A 27,563-nucleotide genomic window follows, 5' to 3' on the forward strand; every position below is an offset into this window, starting at 1 on the left:
AAATCCAGACATGACACAATAAATCCACTTATTCATCCCCCAAAGTCTGTTTCCACCCCTTAAAGTTCCTTCATCTCCCGCAAAAGATGTCCAGGCTATGGAAGGGATTATTTAAAATCAGAGACCTTGGGGTTTCCCTGATGGCTCAGGAGTACAGAATCCACCTGCCAATGCAGGAGACAGGGGTTCAGTCCCTGACCTTGGAGGATCCCACATGCCGCAGGGCAGCTAAACCCGTACACCGCAGCTACTGAGTCTGTGCTCTAGAGCCCAGGAACTGCAACTACTGAAGCCCAAGAGGCCTAGAGCTTGGGTTCCCCAATGAGAAGCCACCCTCCTGCCACAAAAGAGGAGGCCCCTCTCGCCACAACTGGAGAAAAGCCCAAGCAGCAACAAAGACCCAGCACAGCTAAAAATAAATAAATAACATTATTTAAAAATCAATAAATTCAGAGAACCTCTAATTTAGTCAAGATCAGGGCACTGAACTTGAATCACTATGAGTTTAAAATTCTATTCCAGGGTAATTCCAGGGTAATTCTATTCCAGGTAAATTGCTGATACAATTTACCAAGTCATATGAACCAAAAAAAGCTTTGTTGTTGTGTTTAGTCACTAAGTCATGTTTGATGCTTCTGCAACCCCGTGGACTGTAGCCACCAGGCTCCTCTGTCCATAGGATTCTCCAGGCAAGAATACTGGAGTGGGTAGCCATTCCCTTCTCCAGGGGATCTTCCGAACCCAGGGATTGAACCGAGGTTCGATCCAAAACCAGGGATTGAACTGAACTGATGACTCTACTGTATATGTATACATAGTATCACAGAAGAACACATCTGGGGGCTTCCCTGGTGGTCCAGTGGCTAAGAATCCACCATCCAATGCAGGGGACAGGGGGTCCATCCTTGGTCAGGGAACTAAGATCCTACATGCCATGGGACAACTAAGCCCACACACCACAACTAGAGACTCCATGTGATGCAAATAAAGATTCCATGTGTCACAACGTAAGACCTGATGCAGACAAATTAATTAATTAATTAAAAAAACAAAGCCAAAAACAAAACCCACCTCTCTTCATCAAAGCAAAGATTTTTTTCAGTTCAGTTCAGTTCAGTCGCTCAGTCGCATCCAACTCTTTGCGACCCCATGAATCGCAGCACGCCAGGCCTCCCTGTCCATCACCAACTCCCGGAGTTTACTCAAACTCATGTCCATCGAGTCGGTGATGCCATCCAGCCATCTCATCCTCTGTCGTCCCCTTCTCCTCCTGCCCCCAATCCCTCCCAGCATCAGGCTCTTTTCCAATGAGTCAACTCTTCGCATGAGGTGGCCAAAGTACTGGAGTTTCAGCTTCAGCATCAGTCCTTCCAATGAACACCCAGGACTGATCTCCTTTAGGATGGACTGGTTGGATCTCCTTGCAGTCCAAGGGACTCTCAAGAGTCTTCTCCAACACCACAGTTCAAAAGCATCAATTCTTCGGCACTCAGCTTTCTTCACAGTCCAACTCTCACATCCATACATAACCACTGGAAAAATCATAGCCTTGACTAGATGAACCTTTGTTGGCAAAGTAATGTCTCTGCTTTTTAACATGCTGTCTAGGTTGGTCACAACTTTCCTTCCAAGGAGTAAGCGTCTTTCAATTTCATGGCTGCAGTCTCCATCTGCAGTGATTTTGGAGTCCAGAAAAATAAAGTCAGCCACTGTTTCCACTGTTTCCCTATCTGTTTGCCATGAACTGGATGGGACTGGATGCCATGATCTTAGTTTTCTGAATGTTGAGCTTTAAGACAATTTTTTCACTCTCCTCTTCCACTTTCATCAAGAGGCTTTTTAGTTCCTCTTCACTTTCTGCCATAAGGGTGGTGTCATCTGCATATCTGAGGTTATTGATATTTCTCCCAGCAATCTTGATTCCAGCTTGTGCTTCCTCCAGCCCAGCGTTTCTCATGATGTACTCTGCATGTAAGTTAAATAAGCAGGGTGACAATATACAGCCTTGACGTACTCCTTCTCCTATTTGGAACCAGTCTATTGTTCCATGTCCAATTCTAACTGTTGCTTCCTGACCTGCATATAGGTTTCTCAAGAGGCAGATCAGGTGGTCTGGTATTCCCATCTCTTTCAGAATTTTCCATAGTTTATTGTGATCCACACAGTCCCCTCAAAACAATCTACTGAACTGGGTCATGTGTCTAGTCTTCCCAAACTCTTTATTGGCTGCATGTTGATTTGGTTTATAAGTGTAATAGCAGGCAAAACAGACAAGCTGCGGTAGACCAATGGAGAAAAGTCCTATCATTCTGATTAGGTGCAGGCCTCATAGAGTTTGCGAAACTTACCTAGTAACATCTTACTGATACTGATAAACTAATTCAATGATTTTGAAATCTTTCTGAAGACAAGGAACTTCTTTCTTTAAAAAGATTATTATTATTATTATTATTTTCAGAAGCTCAAGATCTAAAACACAGAAAAGCAGAAGTCCCAAATGCAAAAAGAGAACCAAGGCCAAGGAGCCTTTCTGTGAGCTTAGGCACCCTCTGCCCTTCCCCACCCTTAGAAAGGCATCTCTGAAGACTTCCTGGGCTTGGAGGGGGACATTTTGAAAAATCCCTTCAGTCCAGCCCTTCATTCTGCAGATAAGGAGATTAAACCCCAAGAAATCCACTCAAGGTGGCTCTGTGAGTCTATGAAAGAACCAACCCTGGGACCCAGGCCTCTGACTTCTCTGTTCAGCATTTTCTTGACTCAAAGGTTACTCGTTTTGAATTTTTCAAACAGCATAGCTGGGAAATTTTGATTTATTTCCCAAGATAACTGGTTAAATAGGTGAGGCAGAACCTTGGCACAGCTGGTCAACTCTCTAAAAAATTTATCTTCTTAATAGAAGGTTGACCAGATGTCCCTCTTCTGTCTACCTCTGCTATCATGTTCTGTGGTGTACTGAAATTCTCTGTTTTATACCAGACATCATAAATGGCCTGCACAGTATATCCAACTCTCTTGGGCTGATTGCCCTCATTTAAAAATCAGAAGATTTTTGCCTAGAAATGTGGATTTCCAACTTCTGCTGAAAATGGAGAAATCCTAGCAATACTGAATTCTCATTCCTAGGTAACACTCCCAGGAGCTGAGAAGAGGCCGGCACTCTTTGGTGTGTCTCAGTCCCCACCCATCCCTACCTGCTTGTGTCCATTACCGTCTATCCCCTGTAGGCATTTGAGTTTGTGACCCAGGGTCTAAAGCTTTTCTCTATAGAAGCTTTTTTCCTTTTTTTTGAGAATGGAACTTATAGAACTTACAGAAACAAAGGTAAACCTAAGAATCGGACACAGGGGATAATCTCATTTCAAAAGATGAGGTGAGGCCTCCTCCCTGGCGGTCCAATGGATAAAAATCCACCTGTCAATGGAGGGGACACAGGTGTGATCCCTAGTCCAGGAAGATCCCGCATGCTCTGGGCCAATTAAGTCCCAGCACCCAAGCGACTGACCTTGGATGCTGCAATTAACGAAGCCCGAGCACTCGAGAGCCCACGCTCTGTGACAAAAGAAGTCACTGCAAGGAGAAACCCCCGCATCACAACTAGAGAGTAGGCCCCACAACTAGAGAAAAACCCGGGTACAGCAACAAAGACCCAGCGCCGCCTTACAGTTAAAGAAAAAAATGAGGTGAGTGTCACCACATATAATGCTGCTCTCTTTCATTGATTAAAGACTAAACTTTAGAGTGTCCTGACTCATTTATTTTTCTGAGGGCTGTTAAAATACCCACAGACTAACAGAGTTCCAAGGCTTAGCATTGCTTCCCTGTGTGTCCCCTTTTATATGACTGTCTGTAGCGCGACTCCAAACCCTCCGAGCCCCTCGGGAGATGCTTTATTAAACCACACATCAGCCTGTTTCCTATATCCCAGGGCACCTCCCTCAGCGCTACCGTTAGGAGGAATCACGCCCAGGACTGGGCAACACGGGTGGAGAGACAGCAGGCAAAAATGAGACAATTCCTAAGGAGCATTCAGTCCTCAGCTCCCAGCTGCGGCAACCCCGGGCCTCCTGTCACACTCTTGCTCTCTGCGCGTCCCCAGATCTGTGATCGCCTCACACACCTCTACCAGTTCAATAACCTTACTCTATGCCCTCACTAAAATTTACAAAAGCATCGGATAAACAGGTTCACCCTAAGGTTTTTTTTTTTTTTACAATCAATAAAACTTTTATTATGGGTTCTGATATTATTTCCAAGTGGTCTAATTGGATTATACTAAGGATAATGTAAAAGAATATATTTATGTTAGATATAAATATATTTTGTTTTTGTCCCATTCTTGATACTATTTTCTGCATATTTTAGGATAAGTTTTTTTTTTTTTTTTTAATCTTTAGAAATATTTTTTTTTTTTTAATTTCAACTACAGAGGGCAGGTCTTTATTCCCAATCCCGATCCCCCCTCCCACCTCCCTCTCCACCCGATTCCTCTGGGTCTTCCCAGTCACCCTAAGGTTTTAATAGTTCAGAACTGTGCATTTTTAAATTATTTTTTATTGGAGTATAGTTGCTTTACAATGTTATGTTAGCAAAACTGGATATTTTTTATTTTAGCTTTTCAACCTAAGTGCGTATCACTAATGACAGAATTTTAGGGATCATGATTAGTTGATGAAAAGAACAGCTGGAAACAAAAAAAAGGCTTACTTTCAAATTATACCACAAAGGAGGAGGTTTATTTACTTTGTGCCTGAAGGGTTACCAGTTATACCACCTCCCCTCCTTCAGGATGTTGTTCAAATGCCACTCTCTCAGTGAGGCCTTCCCAAAACACATAAATTAAAATTATGACCACCCCCCCCCGCCCCCACACTCCCTACTGCATCCCTTGTATCTCCATATCACTTAGCACCATTTGATACACTGTATCTCATTGTTATTGTTGTTTACTGTCTCCCTGCCTCCAATAGAACGGAAGCCCCCATGGGACCAGGGTCTCTGTCTGTCCACCACATCCTCTGTGCTGTGGCAGTGCGGGGTCCACAGAAGATGCTCCACAAAGGTTTATCAAACAAATGAACTTGTCACGTGTCATGCCCAGGCCTCAGGGTGACAATTATTTACATAGTCAACAGTTAGATACATAGGAGAACTTCTTGATGATGAGAGTGGCTACATATTTTAAAGCTGGAAGGGTGCTCAGAAGCTGTGATGTCTTTCCTTCCAAAAGCTGAAGTCAGTCGCACAGTCGTGTCCGACTCTTTGCAATTCCGTGGACTGCAGCCTGGTCCCGCTCCTCTGTCCATGGAATTCTCCAGGCAAGAGTACTGAAGTGGGTTGCCATTTCCTTCTCCAGGATCTTTCTTTTACATGTAAGTATACATACATCTATCGGGCTTCCCTGGTGGCTCAGACAGTAAAGAATCTGCCTGCAATGCAGAAGACCCGGGTTCGATGTTGGGTGGGGAAGATCCCCTGGAGAAGCGAATGGCAACCCACTCCAATATTCTTGCCTGGAGAATCCCAGGGACAGAGAAGCCTGATGGGCTACTTGTCCGTGGGGTTGCAAAGAGTTGGACACACTGTGTGATTAACACCTCCACTTTCATACATAATATGTTTGAAATATATATATATATACCAAACAAATATACATATTTCCTTTCCTAAATATTTTTAAGGATGAGATACAGTCTTCTTTTTTTTTTTTTAATCTGGAATTGACATCGGGTAGCCTATCTGGGAAGCAGGAAGCTGAATAAGATGACTTTTTTCCCCAAAATGCTACAGTGTAACCAAATGTGTGTAAGATGTGGGATGTGCGACATGATGGGGCGGCAGTGGTGAGGTGTTTGTGTGTGCGCATGTGTGTTTAGTGTGGCAGTTGCATCTTTAACTAGATTATGAACCTTTCTTCATTTCCTCCGAGCTAACGAAGATGGAGTTTAGTTCTTTATCTGAAATGTGTCCTAGTAAATACATGTAATAAGACCTAATTTGAAAAAGCAGCAGAGGATGTTTCTGGCTATTTAACTTTGCAGCACTGCCTTCCAGCTGTCCTTTGGGAAATAATTGTTTATTATTTTTTGTTTTTATTGGTATTTATACCTTTTTACTATGCTTCTTTGACATCTTTGAACAGCATGCATGGGAAACTTTGATTAATTCCCCAAATACAAACAACATGAAGCCTGGACTTCTGGTTCAAGTGTTCTAACCTGGCACCAAGGTCAGAACACAAATCCACTGGTGGACCCCAGACTAGATTAGATTCATGGTGCTAAAGTGACATATGCATTATTTGTATGGAACTAACTGGCTAATGTCCTGAGCAGGGGTGGGCACAGGGTATCAGTGAAAAACAGACAATTTCAGCACAAGAAAGTAACCTCTTCAGAAAAGTTATTTTATCACCATGTCACTAGAGACATCACCACTAGAAACTTTTAAGACCTAGAGCATAGAAGATTAGGTTACCAACCCCAGATCAAAGGAGTGTAGAAGAGAGACAAGAAATGACCTGCTTTTTAAGTACCTGAACTTATGAAACCTCCCAGACATAATCTAACAGTAGAACCTTATTTCTGGTTTCTATTATGATCCATTCTAAGGAATAACACATGTACAAGGTTATTCATTACAGTACATCAGTAAGTAATGGCAAAAGTTTGGAAACAAGTGATCATCTTGGGGGCCTGGTTAACCGAACTATGGAATATCCATACAATAGAATACACTTAAATAAATTTTAAAATGAGAATATTATCTATGAATGGAATTAGAATGCTTTCAAATGACAGAACCAAGATGTGGAATAATAGAGTATGCTACCATGGGGACAAAAGGTAAAACAAAAATGCATACATACAGGGACTTCCCTGGTGGTCCAGTGGTTAAGACCCCGTTCTCGTAATGCAGGGGACCTGAGTTTGAGTCCTGGGCAGGGAACTAGATCCCACATGCCTCAACTAAGAGTTCACATGCTGCAACTATGACCCTGCCCAGCCAAATAAATAAATATTTTAAAAAACACAAAAGACTGATCTAGGAACATTTTAAAAAATTAAAAAACAAAAATAAGACACCAAGAATACACACATACAGTTATATTTTCTTGTATACATATGAAATATCTCTGGAAGGGTACATAATAAACCGAATCACTGGCTTCTTCTAGTGAAAGTACAAACTATTGGGTGTAAGATAGGATGTATTGTACAACATGGGGAATATAGCCAACATTTTGTAACAACTGCAAATGAAGTGCACTCTTTAAAAATTGTATAAAAAATTCTGGATAACGGGGTTTGGGATAAACTTCTAACTGAATATTCTCTTGAATTTTGGATCAGACAAATGTAATTTCTACTGAAAATTTAAAAAGTTAACATTTTAAAGTGAAATAAAATTACATTAAATAAAATTTCTAATGTTAAGTAAGCCCTTCTTGAAAGGGGAGGGAGGGGAGTAGGAGGTACAAACTATTGGGTGTAAGATAGGATGTATTGTACAACATGGGGAATATAGCCAACATTTTGTAACAACTGCAAATGAAATGTAATCTTTAAAAACTGTATAAAAAATTTAAATCTCTTAAAAGTTAATTAAGCCCTTCTTAATCTAGGAGGTACCATTTCTGTAGGTTTGAAATTTTTTCAAGATGAGATGATCTAGCAAAAGCAAACAACAAGAATATGCTCTGCTCTGGGGTAATAAGTTGGGTGCCTCCAGCTCAAGGCTGTCAAGGAAGGGGAAGTGCCAAAGATAATTTGCTTGCTTCAGACATATACTTATGTTGGCCTGCAAGCTGAGGGCAGAGTGGAAATCTTTTCTTTGCTGCCATCAGAAAACAGGTTTCCAACACTGGCGATGCGGTTTCTGATCTTGCCATCCGAATCAGGTACAACCCTCTTTAACTGAAAATGGCCAGCCCCCCCCCCACCCCCCCCACCCCCACCTTGGGCTGGTTACACACAGGTGAAAAAACAAAATGTCACAGTTAACCTTTTCTCTCCATGTTTGGCCACCCAGCAGATAAAATGCTAAACATGTAGTAAAGGACCTAAATGGAGTCAAAGCTTCAGCTTTGGAAAAGTTTTTCTTGGCAAACCCCTGGTAAGAGGGGCAGCCCCTTGGGGACTCATAGCAAACAAGGGATTTCCTCTGTATGGGCTCAGCAAGAGTCAACGTGCAGTGAGGTAGTTTTGATGGAGGGATGCCTGGATGAAAAAGGGAGGAGAGTCAACAAACTCGTGTTTCAGTCCTGAATCTACCTCAGAACTTAGCACAGGATCTTAATTTTTAAAGTCTGAGTGCTTCCCTGGTAGTTCGGATGGTAAAGAATCTGCCTGCAATGTGGGGGACCTGGATTTGATCCCTGGGTCGGGAAGATCCCCTGGAGAAGGAAATGGCAACCCACGACAGTATTCTTGCCTGGAGAATTCCAGGGACAGAGGAGCCTGGAGAGCTACAGTCCATGGGGTCGCAAAGAATCGGACACGACTGAGTGACTAATACACACACACACAGCCTCCTCTGTAAAATGGAGTCACAGTCATTGCCGCATCCACCTTCCTGGACCAAAAGATAAAAAAGAATACAAAGCTTTCATTTGCTTGTTTTGGGGTGCACATGAGGCATGTGGGATCTTAGTTCCCTAACCAGGGATCAAACCCACACCCCCTGCACTGGAAGCCCAGAGACTCAACCACCGGACCACCAGGGAGATCCCTGCAAAGCATTTTTAGAACTCTTTAAGGCACCAGAGGCAAGCGATAAGTTACGAAATACAACACAAAATACCTTTCAGTGATAACTGTGAAGTTTACAGAGAGGCAAACATCACCTTTAGAATCAGACATATCGTAACTTTCTAGTTCTCAACCTTTATCTGCTATGTGACCTAGGACAAGCCTCCTACCATCTCTGAGCCTTAGTTTCCTCAATGCAAAATGCTGTTAATGCTACCTATTTAACAAAGCAGCTAGCTGTGAGAATTAAGTGGATGAGCCTACCCAAGTAGAGAGCTCACCAGTTCCTTTTCCATGTACCTTCGGTAATGAATCATGGTCTCAATCAAAGGATACTTCATTTGCTGATTTGCTACATTCCTCAGACTCTCAGTACTGTTGGCTCAATTTTTCTGTAAATCTACAAGTTTTATAAAAAATAAACTCTACTAGTTAAAAAAAGATATTTACTGAAAATGTATCGTATTGAAAAGGGGGACTCTCGAGCCAGACTGCATGGATTTGAATCACAGCCTCACCATTTACTTGATGGATGACCTGGGGAAATTTAGTAACAGCTTTATACTTCAGTTTGCTCATCTATAAGCACTACGTAAATTTTTGCTATTAATACAAAACAATGCTAATGATTACTTTTAATATTATTACGTTATACTCAACAATGGGAATACAGTGATGGACAAGGCAATTTAAGCAAAGCACTTTGAAATCACCTACTGTTATCTTAAATGTAGGCCCAAAGAGGTTAAGTTACTCCACCAAGGCCATGTAGCTAGTTAATAAGACAGGACTTATGGGCTTCCCAGGTGATGCTAGTGGTAAAGAACCCGCCTGCCAATGCAGGAGACATGAGAGACGCAAGTTCAATCCCTGGGTTGGGAAGATTCCCTAGAGGAGGGCATGGCAACCCATTCCAGTATTCGTACCTGGAGAATTCCATGGACAGAGGAAACTGGTGGGTACAGTCCATGGGTTGCAAAGAGTTGGACACAACTGGGTGACTGAGCGCGCGCACACACACACACACACAAGACGAGCCAGGGCTAGTGAGAGAAATTCTAGACTGCAAGCCACTGTCTCTCCACTGCTCTGGGCTGTGCAACCAGATTTGAACCCGGACACTACCGAGTCCTGGAAGTATCAGAGTAGATTCAGGAAGTCAGTTGGAACTGGCCCAATAATTCTGCGCATTCCTGACCTCCACCCTCTTTCTACATCCCATTCCATGGGGTGTTGTCCTAGCCTGCCTACATGTGGACCTTCCTGCAAATTTCAGATTTGGCATCCGTGGTGGAGACTACATGGAAACACCACACCTCCCACACCATGTGGATTTCTTTCGTGCTTGTGAATCTTTAGCAGAATAATGGTTGGGTCTCTCAGAGACCTCCTGCAAAGGGGCAGATCCAGGTTTGGTGGGGTTTGAAGTGTAAATACTGTGGACGCTCTTTCAGGAAAGAAAATACATAATTACGAATTAAAAATTAGGTACCAGGCCTTGGAATGCATGCAAATGAAAGGCCTTAAAGTTTAAGCATAATTAGCTTCCTGGGAAATCAGCTCTGCTCTTAAAGTTACTCATTCCCTTCCTTCCTTCTCTCTTCCCTTAGTCTTTTCTTCCATCCAAGTCACCTGCACCTGCTCTTCCATCAAGCACCCAGCATGCACCAGGGGGTAGGTAGCTTCCTAAGTTTACATTCTGAAGAAAAAAGTAGACTTTGCTCCAGTCTACAGATTATTGTCCGAATTACAATATAGACACGGCTTTTCTTGGTATGAAAGAATAAAACGCTGCAGTTAACCTGTGGGTACTGTGTAATCAAGCTCTGTGGGGCTGTGCGTTCAACTTGATAGACCACAATGGAGCTAGAAGCTACAGTTTTCTGTTTGCATTTGTGAACACACCCAGAGGCAGGCTCTTCTATGTCTGGGACATTCAGTAAATAAGATGATCCTCTCAGAAGGGAGTGGGGAGTGATGTAAAAAGCTAGAGAGGAGACCATATCTTATTGTTGTTCAGTCACCAAGTCGTGTCCGACTCTTTGCGACCCCGTGGACTGCATCCTGCCAGGCTTCCCTGTCCTTCACTATCTCCCGGAGTTTGCTCAAATTCACATCCATTGATTTGGTGATGCCATCCAACCATCTCTCTCTCTGTCACCCTCTTCTCCTCTTGCCCTCAATCTTTCCCAGCATCAGGGTCTCTTCCAGTGAGTCAGCTCTTCGCATCAGGTGGCCAAAGTATACAGTTATACATAATGATACATGATTGACAGAACATTTTTACACATATCATCTGTCCTAACACTCACGCCATCTGATGTATGTGGTGTGGCTTTATTTTAAACCCTCACCCCCAATGCCAGACTGGAGAGTGAGGCCCACAGGGACTGAAGTTTGATCCTGAACTCTTCCCTGTTAATCTTTTTCCACAGCACTGCATCCCTCCCCGCACCGCCCCCCCCAACCCCCAGTTATCCCCCCAACCCCCTGGTTATCCTCACATCCCGGGGACACAAAGCCTGAACAGACAAAGAACCCATAGACAAAATAAGTCGGGTTCATTCTGTGGGGAATTTGGGGATGGGAACTTGTTCCTGGTGGCTGGGGTGGGGTGGGGCTTGTGTTCTGGGCTGGGATTAACCAGATGAGTCATCTGGGACGAAGTTGATCCCAGGCTTTGCATAGTTCCTCACCTTTCCCCTCCCCTTGGGGAGCCCGGTCGCCCGACCCTGGAGCCGGGATGGTATGTGTCCTTCCCTGCCCGGCTTGTCCCGGGCAGCCTGCTGCAGTCAGGGCTTGGCACGGAGCCACCGGCTCGGGCTCCGAGCAGGAGGGGAGGAAGCCCGTCTCCCAGTAGCTGTCAGCTTTCCCAGCTGACTCAACTCGACACCTCCCTCCCCCGCCGGGCACACAGCCTCCTAACTTTCCATTTTTCCAGCCCGTCTGGTGGTTCTCCTTCTCAGCCCGGGGGAGGGTGGGGGAGAACCATCCCCTCCCACTGCCCTGGGGCGCCCGCTCAGCAGCCTGGGGCTGCCAGCAGCGGGCACCCGGGCATCCTGCCCGCTGGCCCCGGCGGGCCCTCTCTCGGGACCATTCAGATCCGCTGTCCTGGAGAGTTCGGAATATAGGTCAAGGTGCTCTCGGAAGCGCTCAGGGCAAGATCACCTGACCGGGATAGGGGTGACTCAGCGGGAAGGGACGACGGGGTGGGGGCTGGTGGAAGAGGTCAAGTTGTCTCCGTCTGGCTGCCGGTCAGGGGGAGGGGAAAGAAGCTGCTGGAGGCAGACGGAAGGATAAAATGACCTCCGGTGACCCACGGAGGGCGGAATTCACATCCTCCCCGGAGCTGACCGTCACCCTCTCCCGGAGCTGAAGCCACTCCCAGGTCAAACTGCCACTGTGGCTGCAAAGAACCAATTAGCTGCCTCCCCTTCCCCAAGTGAGAAATCAGGAGAGCAGGGCGCTCAGGACTCCAGCCTCCGTTCACCTGGGCTCCTAAAAGAAACCCAAGCTCCCCGGCCTGGCAGGCAAAGGCGGCCATCTCTCTAGAAACGATCTGGTTTTCCCCCCAATTAATCCTGAATATGAAAATTACCAACTCCTTTGACTTTACATCTCCACGCAGCGGGGGGTGCGGTGGGTGGGTGGCCTCCCTTCAGGGGTGCTCGGCAGGGGCTGCAGTTGCTGGAACAGCAGCTGCTCTGTCTGAGCCTCACTTCCTCTGGCTCCAGCTGCATGTTCCTCCAGGCCAAGCGGGGAGTTTCCTCATTCTCGGGGCTTTCGGCTCTGAGAAGGCAGCCACCCTCACCTCCCACCCGCCCCTGGTGGCCCGCTGCCCTCCGAGGGTAGCGAGTTTGGGACTCCCTGGTTCCATGAGTCAGAGCGGGTTGGAGACAGACAGCAGGCTTCCTTTATTAAATCAGCCTCCTTCCCTGTACAACCACAGAGGGAAGCTATAATTACCCGTTTGGCCCGGCTCTGAGAACAGCCACAGATGCTTAACTGGGAGGGGTGGTTCCTGATTCCTGCCTTTATCCAGCGCACCCCAGTCTGGAATATGACTAACAGCCAGGGGTTCAGGCCTGTTACACACATGTCAGGTGTTTTGCACATATAACACGGTGCACTGGACCTGGACACTCACGGAGACTGCTAGAAAAATTCCTATATTGAAGTTGCCAGGAGCTTTTTATTTAGTTATTTTTTTAAATGCCTCCTGCTAGTCTCATTTGAGGCAGGCTGCTCACTGCTGATGTTTTTGGTTTTAAAGAGATAAATGAAAAGGCAACAGAACATGGTTTTGGATCCTCAGGACTGTTTTAGCCATTAGGCACAGAGACACAAAATCTCTGGCCTCCCAGACCTATAGAAATACTTGAAACCTGAACCCTGAAAAAAAAAAAAAAGACTTGGCTTCAAAGGAAAAAATGAAACCAGCAAGTCAAAATAACATAGCCGATCTGCATTAGCTGTTCAATTTAGTCTTCGTTGGCTTATTCACTCATTCACCCATTCATTCACTCCTGGAAGCATTCATTCACCAAATATCTGTTGAGCTGTTTCTTTGGCCATGTACAGTTTTGGGCACTAGGGCCACATCAGCGCTAAACCAATTAAAGAGGTAGACAGAACTAAGCAGACAAATATTCCTGTCTTTGTGGGAGAATAACAGAGACAACAATAAGTAAATTATATGGTAGGTTAGAGATAATAAGTGTGATTGATAAGAGGAAAAAAATAGAGCAGGGTTATGGAATTACTGGTAAAAGAGAAATTCATAAACATCTTATGACATTTAAAAACAATTTGTAGGTTAGAGCTCTCTCACAGTGGGACTTCTCCAGTCTGCATAATGATTGCTGAGAAATTATAACCAATCATAGATTGTGAGTTGCATCTGACTGGAGTAAAATTATAAAAATCCTCTAAGCTTTGTTTATAACCAAAATATAGGTGCAGGTTAAATAATCTGATAGGAGATAAAAAGTAAAAGTGACAAGGCATCTGACCCTGCCTCTGGTTACCTGTAAGTAAAGACACTTCATTCAACTATTATTGGACACCTATAATATCGTGGTTAAGGGCTTGGATGTCACATGCCAGGGTTCAGGTACAATAAATGCCTCCATCATTTACTGCTTGTGTGATTTCTGGGAAAGACATTTAACATCAATTCCCCCTCTTTTATAACAGAGTAATACAGAACCTACCTTATAGAGTTTCTGAAATGATGCAAAAAGATAATAAAAGTAAAGGTGTTAGTTAGCATAGCACTTGGCACTTAGTCACTTAGTGCTTAATCTTTCTTTTTTTTTTAAGTTGTGCTGGGTCTCAGTCCTGCACGTGGGATCTTTTAGCTATGCCATGTGGGATCTTCCCTGACCAGGAATCAAACCCGGATCACCTGCATTGAGAGCACAGTCTTTGCTACTGGACCACCAGGGATGTGGATCCTTAGTCGCTCAGTCGTGGTCAACTTTTGGGACCCCCTGGACTGTAGCCCACCAGGCTCCTCTGTCCATGGGATTCTCCAGACAAGAAGACTGGAGTGGTTGCAATTCCCTTCTCCAGGGGATCTTCCCGATCCACAGATCAAACTCAGATCTCCTGCGTTGCAAGCAGATTCTTTACTGTCTGAGCCACCAAGGAAGCCACCTTAATCTATTATCACCGTTGTTGGTATGATGGTAACTGTGTGGCACCATGTTGGATATCAGGGACCTAGAGCTGAACAAGACAATGATATGGTCCCAACTGGAAGAGGCTTTTGCAAGCATTCTGTGCTTCATTAAATCTCATGGTATCCTGGCAGGGTGATTCCCATTGTACCACTGACCATTGTTAACCATACTTGGATGAATAAAAACAAGCAGACCACAATGAGACACTACTTGATAACCTTTCAGTTGAAAAAAATTAAGAAGCCTGATGATGCCAAGTATTGGATAGAATGTGGATCAACAGGATTTTATACATTTGTTGTTGGTGAGACTGTAAATGGGTACATTCACAGTTTTCCATAAGACGGGTGCAAAGAAGTGAAGTGAAAGTCGCCCAGTTGTGTCTGACTCTTTGCGACCCCAAGGACTATACCGTCCATGGAATTCTGCAGGCCAGAATACTGGAGTGAATAGCCTTTCTCTTCTTCAGGGGATCTTCCCAACCCAGGGATCAAACCCTGGTCTCCTGCATTGCAGGCGGATTCTTTGCCAGCGGAGCCACAACAAGAATGTTTAACTCAGCCATTCACAGTGGAAAGCTGGTAACAATACAAATGTTGATTGACAGGAGGATAAATAAATACTTGTGGGACATAACAGTAAAAGGACTATAATAGTGAAAACAAAGAGACCATAGCTCTAAACTAAAATGTGGATGAATTTTAGCAATATAACAATTTGAGAAAAAAGTATATTCCAGAAGGCTACACACAGCCTTATATTCTCTTAAGCAATATGAAAACAAGATCTAAAGGATGCAACTTTCAGAAAAATACACTAAAATTAATTTTTAGAAATATAAAGGAATTGGAAAGTCAAGATTCAGGATGGGGGACTTCCCTGGTGGTCCTAAGAATCTGCTTTGCCAGAAATGAAAGAGACACGTGTACCCCAGTGTTCATTGCAGCACTGTTTACAATAGCTAGGACATGGAAGCAACCTAATGTCCATTGGCAGATGAATGGATATAAAAGCCGTGGTACATAGACACAATGGAATATTACTCAGCCATTAAAAGGAATGCATTTGAATCAGTTCTAATGAGGTAGATGAAACTGGAGCCTATTATACAGAGTGAAATAAGTCAGAAAGAAAGACACCAATACAGTATATTAACATTTAGAAAGATGGTAACAATGACCCTATATGTGAGACAGCAAAAGAGACACAGATGTAAAGAACAGACTTTTGGACTCTGTAGGAGAAGGTGAGGGTGGGATGATTTGAGAGATAGCACTGAAACATGTATATTCAGTTCAGTTCAGTTCAGTCGCTCAGTCGTGTCCGACTCCTTGCGACCCCATGAATCGCAACACGCCAGGCCTCCCTGTCCATCACCCACCCCCAGAGTTTACTCAAACTTATATCCATTGAGTTGGTGATGCCATCCAGCCATCTCATCCTCTGTCGTCCCCTTCTCCTCCTGCCCCCAATCCCTCCCAGCATCAGGGTCTTTTCTGATGAGTCAACTCTTCGCATGAGGTGGCCAAAGTACTGGAGTTTCAGCTGCAGCATCAGTCCTTCCAGTGAACACCCAGGACTGATCTCCTTTAGGATGGACTGGTTGGATCTCCTTGCAGTCCAAGGGACTCTCAAGAGTCTTCTCCAACACCACAGTTCAAAAGCATCAATTTTTTGGTGCTCAGCTTTCTTCATGTATATTACCACATGTGAAATAGATCGCCAGTCCAGGTTCGATGCATGAGACAGAGCACTCAGGGCCAGTGCACTGGGACAACCCAGAGGGATGGGATGGGGAGGGAGGTGAGAGGGGGGTTCAGGATGGGGGACACATGTACACCCGTGGCTGATTCATGTCAATGTATGGCAAAAACCACTACAATATTGTAAAGCAATTAGCCTCCAATTAAAATAAATAGATTAATTTACAACAACAACAAAAAAAGAATCTGCTTTGCAATGCAGAGGACTCGGGTTCAATCCCTGGCTGGGGAACTAGGATTTCATACACCTCGGGGCAACTAAGCCTGCATGCCGCAACCAGTGAGCTCATGCACTCTAAGCGTCAGAACTACAGAAAGCCTGTATGCCACAGCAAAGACCCAACGCAGCAAAAAAAAAAGAAAGGATTCAGGATGGATGCGGGAGGTCAAGTGACGGGAAGGGCAGAAACACAAAGTGAGATTCTGCAGGGCCCTGTGGGACTCCTGGGCAGAAGGCCTTTCCGTGTCCCCCTTTTATTTGATTATAGGAAGCAGCCTTCACTCAGCCTCCATGATGTTCCCTAAGTCTCAGTGGGCAAGCAGTTGTTAATTAGAGAAGGGAGGAGATGGGAGACCAGGGAGAAACAGTCAAGAGAAGCCTTGGGGCAAGGGCCTGTTTCCCCATCAAGGGATACACACAACAATATCTTTGAGCTATTTTGCAGATACTGAAACCCCTCCAGGTGGGAGGAGTTAACGATTAATGATGATACACTGCCCACAAGTATGGAGACCCCAGACTAGTTGGACCTGAAGGCTGATATGCCGACTCCTACTTACCTCAACACCAACCCATCAGAAGAATGTCCACGAGCTGACCACACCCGCTTAAGGACAATTAATATAAAACTTCTCACTATCTTTCCCAAGTGAGGATATATGGTTTTGAGGACATTAGCCTGCTGTGTCCCCCTTTGCCTGGCAAAGCAATAAAGCTATCCTTTCCTACTTCAACCCAAACCCAGTCTCCGAGATTTGATTTGGCACCAGTGCACAGAGAAGCTGGGCTTTCTGCATCAATAGGAAGAAGTAGGTGGTGGGATCTGAGGTGTTTGCATGCATGTGGGCTGTGTCGCTTCAGTTGTGTCCAACTCTTTGAGACCCCATGGACTGCAGCCCGCCAGGCCCCTCTGTCTGTGGGATTCTCCAGGCAAGAATACTGGAGTGAGTTGCCATGCCCTCCTCCAAGGGATCTTCCCAACCCAAGGATTGAACTTTCAACTCTTAGGTCTCCTGCATTGGCAGGCGAGCCCCCTCATAGATGTTTACCATATTACAAATATATAAGTAATCATAGATAAATAATAAATAGTTAGATGTATGCTGTGCAAGGTCCAAATGAAGATGAAAGCATATCATGAATCAAAGATTATGAATGATCCTGTATGAAGTGAAAGTGAAAGTGAAGTCGCTCAGTCATGTCCAATTCTTTGCGACCCCATGGACTGCAGCCTCCCAGGCTCCTCCGTCCATGGGATTTTCCAGGCAAGAATATTGGAATGGGTTGCCATTTCCTTCTCCAGGGTATCTTCCTGACTCAGGGATTGAACCTGGGTCTCCTGCATTGCAGGCGGACGCTATACCCTCTAAGCCACCAGGGAAGCCCATGATCCTGTATACCTGGAGTCAATAAAAGAGAAAATGAAACTCTACTCTTCGGATGGGTATGAAGCACACCTTGGAACGGTGTGGGCTTGTCAAGACAGAGTGAATAAAGGACCCTAAAGAAGGACAGGGCTGCGTGAATTTCCGTGAGGATTAGGCAGTGCTGACCTTGAGGGTGGGGGACCCTTCACCAGTCATGCTCCTGTGTAGATTCAGGTTTTTCACCCACGGTCAGAGGGACAGGGTGACTGGTCACCCTGATGGGGTCAGGCAAATGCCCCGGGGCAGAGCCCTGTTCAGGTCCTGGGCATCTTCGAGAGGTGGTTGGCCTGCTAGGCCTGCCCTGTACAGACTTCCAGTTTCTGTGTGTGTTCTCAGATAGGACCAGTCTTGCCTGGCCTGGCCTTGACTAAGGGGATGATCCCGGCTGTGTGCAGAGAACCCCATTCTAGCTTGGGGTTCTGACACCTCCCCAAGGAGATGTGGGTCACTGAGCCCACAGTCCCAGCCCTTCTCTCTCCTGTGTTGGGGGGAGTCCAGGGGAAGATGCTCTTAGACAGCTGAGCTGCCTGTTCTCATAGCCAGGCCCACGGGCCACAGGCTGGAGCAAGTGCTTTTTCATTAATGAAATCTTCTTAAAGCCCTGGAAGCTGGCACCTAGACAGAGAATACGTTTGCGCGTGAGGCACAACTGACTGACCTCATGGACAGAACTAACTGGGACTCTGAGAGGCACACGGAAGGCTGTCCTCTCTCTCTCTTTTGTTCTACTGTTGGAGGGGTCAGGGCTTTCAGGCTCTTGTTCAGTTGCTAAGTCATGTCCGACTCTTTGTGACCCCATGGACTGCAGTACACCAGGCTTCCCTGTCCTTCACTATCTCCTGGAGTTTGCTCAAACTCATCTCCATTGAGTTGATGATGCCATCCAACATCTCATCCTCTGTTGCCCCCTTCTCCTCCTGTCCTCAATCTTTTCCAACATCAGGGTGTTTTCCATGAGTCGGCTCTTCACATCAGATGGCTGAAGTATTGGAGCTTCAGCTTCAGAATCCATCCTCCCAATGACTATTCAAGGTTGATTTCCTTTAGGATTGACTGATTTGATCTCCTTTCTGTCCAAGGGACTCTCAAAAGTCTTCTCCAGCTCCACAGTTCAAAAGCATCCATTTTTAGGCGCTCAGCCTTCTTTATGGTCCAACTCTCACATCTGTACATGACTACTGGAAAAACCACAGCTTGGCTCTGGGAGCTGCTTACAAGACGCTCACCCATCCCCATGCCTGGGAACAATCACTGATATCTCAAGAGACTGGAATCAGAAAGACTCCAGACCAGGTTGTAGGTGGGCAGTTTCTAATTGTCACATTAGCTTAATTCTCTAAACCCAAACAACAGAGACAATCATACGGCCTCTGCTTGACTAAATGGCATCAGTGAGGACATGACATAACTGAGAACAAAGTACTTATCAAACAGAAAGATCTGATCCATTTGTGTCAGAACACACGTCTGTCAAGGGTGGGAACCATATTTGACCCTTTCTTTGCTGGATTCCTAAAATCAAGGACAGAGCCTGGCACACAGTAGGTGCTCAATAAAAATACTTCTGGAATGAATGAACTGGATTATTATGGATTAGAGTAAAACTAATGATGATGAGGATAATTCTTTACTACGACATGATAATTAATCGCGTCTTAACTATGTGCCAGGCAAAATGCCAAAAGCTTTTCCATTTAAGCTTCACATCAACCCACTGAAGGAGGTGCTAGTATTATTCCCATCTTGCAGGTGAGTTAATGCGATACAGGGAAGTTAGTGAATTTTCCAAGGCCACACCCTGGTGGAATAGGTTGTTACCCAAGAAATATAATTCAGGGGGTTCGGAGAGGCTCAAGTCCTGAAGGTGGAACACAGATGGCCTTGGTATCTAAGAGGTCACCGAGATGATCACTGGATTTTGACACCCTTTTCATGCTTCAAGATTCCAAACAAAAGTGCAGATGTCTCTGGAAAACAGTTCAACATAATGTCTAATAAGGGAGTAATCTGGTTTATCTGTTTGCTTCCTAAGTGTGGATGGTAGAGTTCTCTTGTAGGGATGGGATTCAAGGGAGGTGCCTCAGTGAGTGGGGATTACACGTGGCAGACTGCAGGGCTGCTAGGAAAGGGGCTGAGAAAGGGTCCAAGATGCATGTTGACTGTTCTGCTGAGAACTGGCCTAGGACTTCAGGAGGGCAAGAGAGGATTTGGGTCCCTGAATCGCGTTTATGGGGCACCTTAGAGAGCAGCTAGAAGACACAGGAGGAAGGCTGTCTCAGAGAGAAGTAGCACATGGTCACAGGAGTCTCGCTTTCCTGCTTAAATTTTTATCAGGAGAATATATTCTACTACTTGTGTGGTTAAAAATCTATTGAGAGAAATGAAAAACGAAGTGAAGCAGGGGTGGGGGAAGGTTGAGAAAAGGTCATGGGTTGGATTTGCAGCTTCCAAGCCTGCACAGCCTGAGCCAGGCTGCGGTTCTCCAGGGCTTGGCTGATTTACTGGAGATGAACGGCAGCCCCCGGCCTTCTCAGGGCACAGTGGCCAATGAGCCTGATCCGCAGCTGGGGGGGGAACGTATTTGCCTTTGCAGTTGGCAGCATCTCCGTGCCTCTGAGCCTTCCTCATGAGAGACTCATTATGCAGTTTGGTCACATGCCCTATGCATTTTAATGAATGAGTCAGGGGACAGACTCAATTTGAAAGAGGAATCGCAGCTCTCTCGGCTGGGTGAAGGGCTCTCAAGGGGTGCTCTCACAGCTTGGAGGACAAGAAAAGGAAAGACGGAAGCTATTTTCGTTTAGCAAAACGAAGGTCAGAAGGAAGGAGAGAGGAAGGAAGGAAGGGGAGAGGGAAGGGAGCAAGGAAGGAGGGGAGGAAGCAAGGGAGAAGAGAAAAAAGCAGAAAGACTGGAACGGTCCAGAGTTCAGAAAAGAGCCCAGGAGCAGATGCAGCCACCCACCATACACTCCCTAGCTCCTTTACCATCCACTTATTTACTCAAAACACTTAGTGTGCTTTTAAAGTGCCAGCTACCATCTAGGTGGGGGAGTTACAAGATAAATGAGATAGAGTCCTTGCCCAAAAGGTCTCTGCAATTAAAAACAAAAACAAAAACCCAGTTTGGTCAAGTCAGAGTAACTACCCAGAGGTCTCCTTTGGGAGGTGGGATGGGCCAAATAGGTGATGTTCCCTCCCTTCCTGGGGAGGAAGATCCCCTTCTGATGGTCAAGGGCTACCATCTCTCAGCACGCCCCACTTGCCAGATGTGGGGTGAGCATTCCACAGTTAGCATCTCGTTGAATCCTGGCAAAGAGCCCACGAGGCAGCTCCTGTTGCTGTCACATTTTTTCATAAAGAGGAAACCCAAGTGTGGAGACAGCAGCCTGCCCAAGGTCACCCAGGGATTTGAACTCGGGTCTGTCTGACTCTGGAGCCCTTGGCAGCTCGGGTCTCTGCTGTCGGCCAACCGCTGCATGGGGAAGGCTGGGGAAGGCCTTTCCCTTCCCAGGCTTCCTTCCAAGAACACTCTGAACCCCCAGGAGGAAGAGGTTGGGGTGAGTCCAGATGCAGTCCGCGCCAGGCAGCCTGGGAGCGGATCTGAAACCTCCCGGCGCGAGGCTCTGAGACCTGGAGCCCAAGGGCAGCGGGGAGAGGAAGGAAGCGCAGCCTCGCGGCGGTCAGTAGGGGCGGCGTGCCCGTTCCCAGCCTCCACACCGCAAAACACAGGGCAGCAGATGCTCGGCAAATGGGTGTGTGGGAGGGAGCCATCCCCTCAGATGGCGGGCGGGCGGGCAGTGTCACCGAATTACTCAACAAAGCCACCTCGGCTTTGAACTTTGAGCCAGGCTCTGCTGGAACAGGGCCTGGGGGCGGGGGGAGGAGGGCTCCCACCACTGCGGAGAGGATGTCTGCCACCCCACCCCACCGCCCTGCCCCCCAAGTGGGGAGAACACAGCCTGGGAAGAAGCCAAGAACTGCGGAGCCGCTGCACACCCACAGTCTCATGAATTTTTACAGCTGGAGAGAAAGAGCCCGAACACAAACACAGCGGGACTCAGGGGGCCCTGGGCTTCGGTGCTGGAGAGAAAAGCAAGGCCACCTGCCATGAACCGGGACTCTGCACAGAGACAGGCAGCTTTTACTGAGTGATTACTGCACGCCGGGGCTGTCACACACAGCATCCGCTCCCACCCCCCACCCCCGCCAGTCCTTACCACCGAGGGAGGTACTGTTATCACCCATTGTGCCCAGAAGCGACGGATGCCCAGAGAGATGAATAATTTGCCATGGTCACATGTTTTCCCCACTTCTGGTTTCCATGAGGAGGGATTTTCCCTAAATACACTTTGGATCTTGACTCTCACTGCCCTTGCCCACGGAATGACATCTGACTGAAAAGCTCAGGAAGGCCAATCCGCCACGTTCCGCCACGTTCCGCTCCGTTCCCTCTGCCTTCCAGGTTGTTAGGAAGCCAGTTTTTGTCCTTCCACTAAATGACATCGCCCATGCTAGCTTTCGTGATAATTAAGGTGGTACCTTGGCTCTCTGCCATTCCTTTGTCTTTTGATTCAATGTGTTAAGAACTTGCATGTGGAAGAGGGGTGTTGTGTTTTGAGAAGCTCTTTGGAGAGCCCAGGACTTCCCTCGTGGCTCAGATGGTAAAGAATCTGCCCTGCAATGCAGGAGACCCAAGTTCAATCCCTGGGTGGGGAAGATCTCCTGGAGAAGGGAATGGCAACCCGCTCCAGTATTCTTGCCTGGAGGATTTCATGGACAGAGGAGGCTGGCGGGCTACAGTCCATGGGGTCACAAAGAGCCGGGCATGACTGAGTGACTAACACTTGGAGAGCCCAACAACACTTAAGAGGATCCCGAGAACTTCTGGCCAAACCACCCCCATTTGACTGGGGATTCTTCTCTCTCTCCACTTCTTGGCAAAGGACACTCTTGGCTCAGGGACCAATTTCCCTTGGGAGAAGTCAGCCCGGCAACAAACACAGCCTTAGCCCTCCCCTATCCCTCGTTTTTGTTTTTTTTTCCCACTGATTTTTTTTTCCTGGGATGAGGAAAACTAAGCCCTGTACTCAGTTCCTTGTGGTAAAGGGAGTGGGTCATGAGAGGGTGTCCCTGGGGTGGCAGAGGCTTGGCCCATGAACCAACTTTCTCCGCTCCCATCTGCCAGGCATCAGTGATGGGTACTTGACCCACCCAGACTGCTGCCAGTCTACACTGCTTACTTTGGAACGAACCTGGGCAGCTGATCCAAACTCCCTGTCAGGTCCTGATTAACCCATACGTGGTACATCCCAGTTTCCAGTTCCAGTGGGTCTGCCGGGGAATTCAGAGCCAGTTATGGTGGCGAGGTGGTAAAGAATCTGCCTGCAACGCAGGAGACCGGGGTTCAATCCCTGGATGGGGAAGATCCCCTGGAGGAGGGCATGGCAACCCACTCCAGTATTCTGGCCTGGAAAATTCCATGGGTGGAGGAGCCTGGCAGGCTACAGTCTACGGGGTCACAAAGAATCAGACAGGACTGAGCACACACTCTCATGTTAAGGGGGACTGTCGGCCATCACACCCATATGACCTTGCTGTGTGACCGTGGCCGAAGTCTTAACCAGCTCTGTGCCTGATATCCTCATCTGTAAAAGCGGATAGTACCAGTCCTCCTGTCTGTCTCCTAGGACTGCAATAAGATCAAAGATGTAGCACATATTTGAAAAGCCCCCACTTCCCTGGTGGCTCAGATATTTGAAAAAGAATAAAAATAATTCATGAGATAGAAGGGAATTTTTAAGAAATCATTTTCATGAGCTTTGATAATGTGCCCAAAGATTTACAAGGCATCTAAAGTGAATATCTTCAATACTGTCACCAGTGCTCAGCCACATTCGTTCTGGTGACCTTGCCCAACTTCCTCTGCAATTTCCTTCTAATAATCACCCACACACACCCCCCTCCTCCCCGGCCCCCCAGTTATACAGATCCAAGGGCTCTGCCTACGCAAATGAGTGCATCTCATTTCCCTGGATCACATGACTGTGTCACAGATAGTCATGTGACCTAATCAGGGTCAGTGAGACTTTCCCTAGGACTTTTGGGGAAGAGATTATCGCTGAAGATCTGGAAAGGATACAGGGGCTAAAACAGATGCTGTCATCTTCTTTACAACTTTAACCCAAAACTCAGGTTGAAACATAAAAGGTGGAGCCATGAAGCAGAGAGAAATCAAGTCCTGATTTTGACATTAGAACCCCAAACCCAGCCAAGCCCACCAGTGATAATGTGATTTATAATGAGAAATATTTGGTCTTTTTCCATAGCTGCTGGCATGGAGGTCCTAATACTCTTGGAATTTCCTTAGTGAAGAGAGCTATAAAGGTGTCCTTTGTTATGTTAATAATGTGGCTTTTGGAAAGTGCGTAAGGATGGGGGCTGGTTACCAAGAGAACCAAACAAGTGATTAGAAGATTGAAACTTTCAGTCTCACCCTTGTGGACTTCCCCGGAGGGGAGAGGCTTGGAGACAGAATTCATTTCCCTGTGGGCAATGAATTAATCCGTCAGGCCTCTGTGCTAAGGCCTCCAAAAAACCCCAAAAGGACTCTATTCAGAGAGCTTGCTGGTTGAACACGTGAACTGGGGAGACTGGTGAGCTGGAGAGGGTATGGAAACTCTCCACCCTTTCCCTTCACCTTCCTCACGCATCTCTTCCATTTAGCTGTTCCTGAGTTACATCCTTTTATAATAAACTGATAATCTACTAAATTTCTCTGAGTTCTGTGAGCTGCTCTAGCAAATTAAAAACACCGGAGGAAGAGGTCCAGGGAATCTCTGATTTATAGCTGATTGGTCAGAAGTAGAGGCTGGATTTATCATTGGTGTCTGACATGGGATGGGCTTGGAGTGAAGGGCAGTCATGTAACCTGTGGGATCTGGTACTATCTCCAGATGGGGTCAGAACTGAACTGAATTGTGGGATACTCAGCTGGCATCTCAAAGAATTCCTTGATGTTGTGGGGACCGACCCCAAAATCACACAATGGAAATTGGGTCCGAAACCTTTTCACCACCCCTGGACTTCTCAGCTTAAGATAAGCCCCCAAGTTCCTTTTTTGCCCAAAGGTGTCTTGGGTTGGATTTTCTGTCCCTGGTTACCAAGAGAATCCTAATGGATATGGCATTATCTCATTTAATCTATTCACCAACTGTGAGCTAGGTACTGGAACCTCTACAGAGAAAGAGAAAAGGGCACAGAGAAGTGATGTTTAGTACAGGCAGACTTGAACTAGGTCTCCTGGTATCCGGAGCCTGCATTCTATCCACTCTCCAGGGGTTGGGAATACATCTAAGATTCACAATCAGCTCCATCACAGACTCTAACCAGGCAATGCAGAAGACCTAGGTTCAATCCCTGAGTCGGGAAGATACCCTGGAGAAGGAAATGGCAACCCACTCCAGTATTCTTGCCTGGAGAATCTCATGGACAGAAGAGCCTGGTGGCCTACAGTCCATGGGGTCCCAAAGAGTCAGATACGACTGTGCAACTAACACTTTCACTTCCAGAGCATCTGCTGGCAGAGGAGAACCCTGATTCTCCTGCAGCCAGTGGTTGAGGGAGGATTTAATTCACTTGGTGATCTCTGCCCCGCCACGTGCCCTCTTCCTGGAAGAAAAGCACCAATAGAGGAGGAGCTTAGTCAACTTCTGCAGGGTTTAAGCTTGGATGTCAAAGGCCTGGAGGGCTTGGAGTGGCCCAATATCATCTCCTTCCAAGGACTGATGCTTCAGTGTCTATGTTTTAGACTTCTATCCTCTCTCTCTTTTTTGGCCACACCACATGCCATGTGGGATCCCAGTTCCCCAACCAGTGATGGAGGGGGAAGGGTGGAAAGTTTCCATACCCTCTCCAGCTCACCACTCTCTCCAGTTCACATGTTCAACCAGGATTCTCTCTGAGGAGAGGTCCTTTTGGGGTTTTCATGGAGGCCTCACCACATAGGCATGATGGATTAAGTCATTGCCCATAGTGGACTGAACTCTTTCTCCAGCCCTCTCCCCTACCCTCACTGTGGAAGCATGGAGTCCTAAACACTGGACTGCCAGGGAATCCCCTAGAGTTCTACTTCTTTCTCTGCAGATCCCTGAGTCTGGAAAACCCAGGGCTTAAAACCTGAGCTGACAGTTTCACAGGAATAATGGCTTGAAGAGGGGTTTAGGGTACTAGGTATACGGTGGGGCTGAAAGAGGAAAAGGGTGCAACAAGGGATATCTGAGAATTGGGTACATTTCAGTTGGTTGAGGGAGCAAGTCAGCCATGTAATTTGGATAATGGGATCAAATAACAAGCTATCTGAGACATGCTACAAAATAACAGGGGGATGGGGAGAGGAGGTAGAACTATAGATGAAATAAGATTGAGCACTAGTTGGTCATTGTGGAAGCAAGGTTACCGGTGTGTGAGGGTTTATTCTGTCTGCATGAGCATACATTTGAAATTTTCCATAGTGATATTATAAAGTATAATGAATAATTGTTTAAAAATATGTTTTATGGTTTATTCTTTGCAGTTCCCTTGACGCATATCTTGTGTGCCCCTCACAAATGATTTGTTCCCCATTTTAAAGATGGTAAAACTGAGACTCAGAGAGGCTAAGTCACTTACACAAGGTAGAATTGAACCGAGGCTTTCCAACTCTTGTATTCCAAGGTTAGTCTGGGGTGGAAGGTAGCAGAGGCAGGCTGGCAGCCCCTGCTTGACTGGGACTGACAGGCAAGGACAGGGACAAGATGAGCCTCTCCCGTCCACATCTGTCTCGCCCGGAGGCGGCCCAGCCTGTGTGTAACTGGTGTGGCACAGGCGGTGGCAGGGCCTCAGGGTTAAGAGGGCCAGCAGGGAAGGCTCCCAGCCACCGATTTCACGTGTTCCGATTTCATGTGTTCCTCGGTAGTTAAGAAAACACTGGGTCTGGCACAGCAGGCTCTGGCTCCAGCCCCTTTCATGGGCATCCTGAGGACTGTTGCCTGAACATCTGGGTCTGATAAAGCCCACGTGGGGTTCCCCGCCACCTCTGCCATAACCGTTTCCGCACAGACCCTTGAAGCTCTGTGCGTGTGGCTGGTCTTTTTCTTTTCTTTCCTCCCAAACATATGGATTCCCAGCTCCGATTTCAAACTCAACGACTCCTCTGCTATAAACTCCCCCAAAGCTCTCAATTTCCTTTTTCCATTGCTCATTCTTTCCTAAAGTGCATGAAAAAGCCTCTCTTAGCTCTGTTCCAATTTCCTTGTTTATGAAAGAAGGGCAAGGAGAACAGTGATTGCAATGATCAAAGTTAAGCAAGGCCTGATTCCTTCCCTAGGAGAACACACCTCCGTGACCCGGCAGATTCTGACTTCCCAGGTATGAGTGCAAATCATAGGAAAGCTGACTGCCCACCCCCCACCCCCAAATGCTCACCCTGCAGGAGGTCTGATAAGTGCAGTCCACTTCCTTTATCTGGCTGAAACATCCACTTTGAAAGTCACTAATGGAATAGAAAGAAGGAAAATCACGGGCATGATTCCCGGAAGGTTATTGCTGATGTGGGAGTGTATTATCTGGGAAGGGAAGAACAGGTCCTTGCCTGCTCCTTAGCCTGTGGCCTGGTATTTCTTCATGATGATGGCAACGTACGACTTACAGGCAGAAAGACTTCAGGCCCAGTCTTGGGCCCTGAA

At 46.5% G+C, this 27,563-nt stretch overlaps 1 protein-coding gene across 4 annotated transcripts in view; it reads right to left on the reverse strand.

Moving 5' to 3' along the window:
- Nucleotides 1-27,563, reverse strand: part of CHD9 (chromodomain helicase DNA binding protein 9) — a 219,426-nt gene that overhangs the window by 168,870 nt on the left and 22,993 nt on the right. Inside the window, exon 1 of one of the 4 annotated variants that reach the window (XM_043435131.1) lies at nt 12,346-12,503. The exons of the other annotated variants lie outside the window; for them this stretch is intronic. The gene's annotated coding sequence lies outside the window, so the exon portion shown is untranslated. Of the gene's footprint in view, nt 1-12,345; nt 12,504-27,563 lie in introns of those variants that run through there. 4 annotated transcript variants of the gene reach the window in all.

Source organism: Cervus canadensis, chromosome 18, assembly GCF_019320065.1.
Source record: "Cervus canadensis isolate Bull #8, Minnesota chromosome 18, ASM1932006v1, whole genome shotgun sequence".
Classification (NCBI taxonomy): Eukaryota; Metazoa; Chordata; class Mammalia; order Artiodactyla; family Cervidae; genus Cervus; species Cervus canadensis.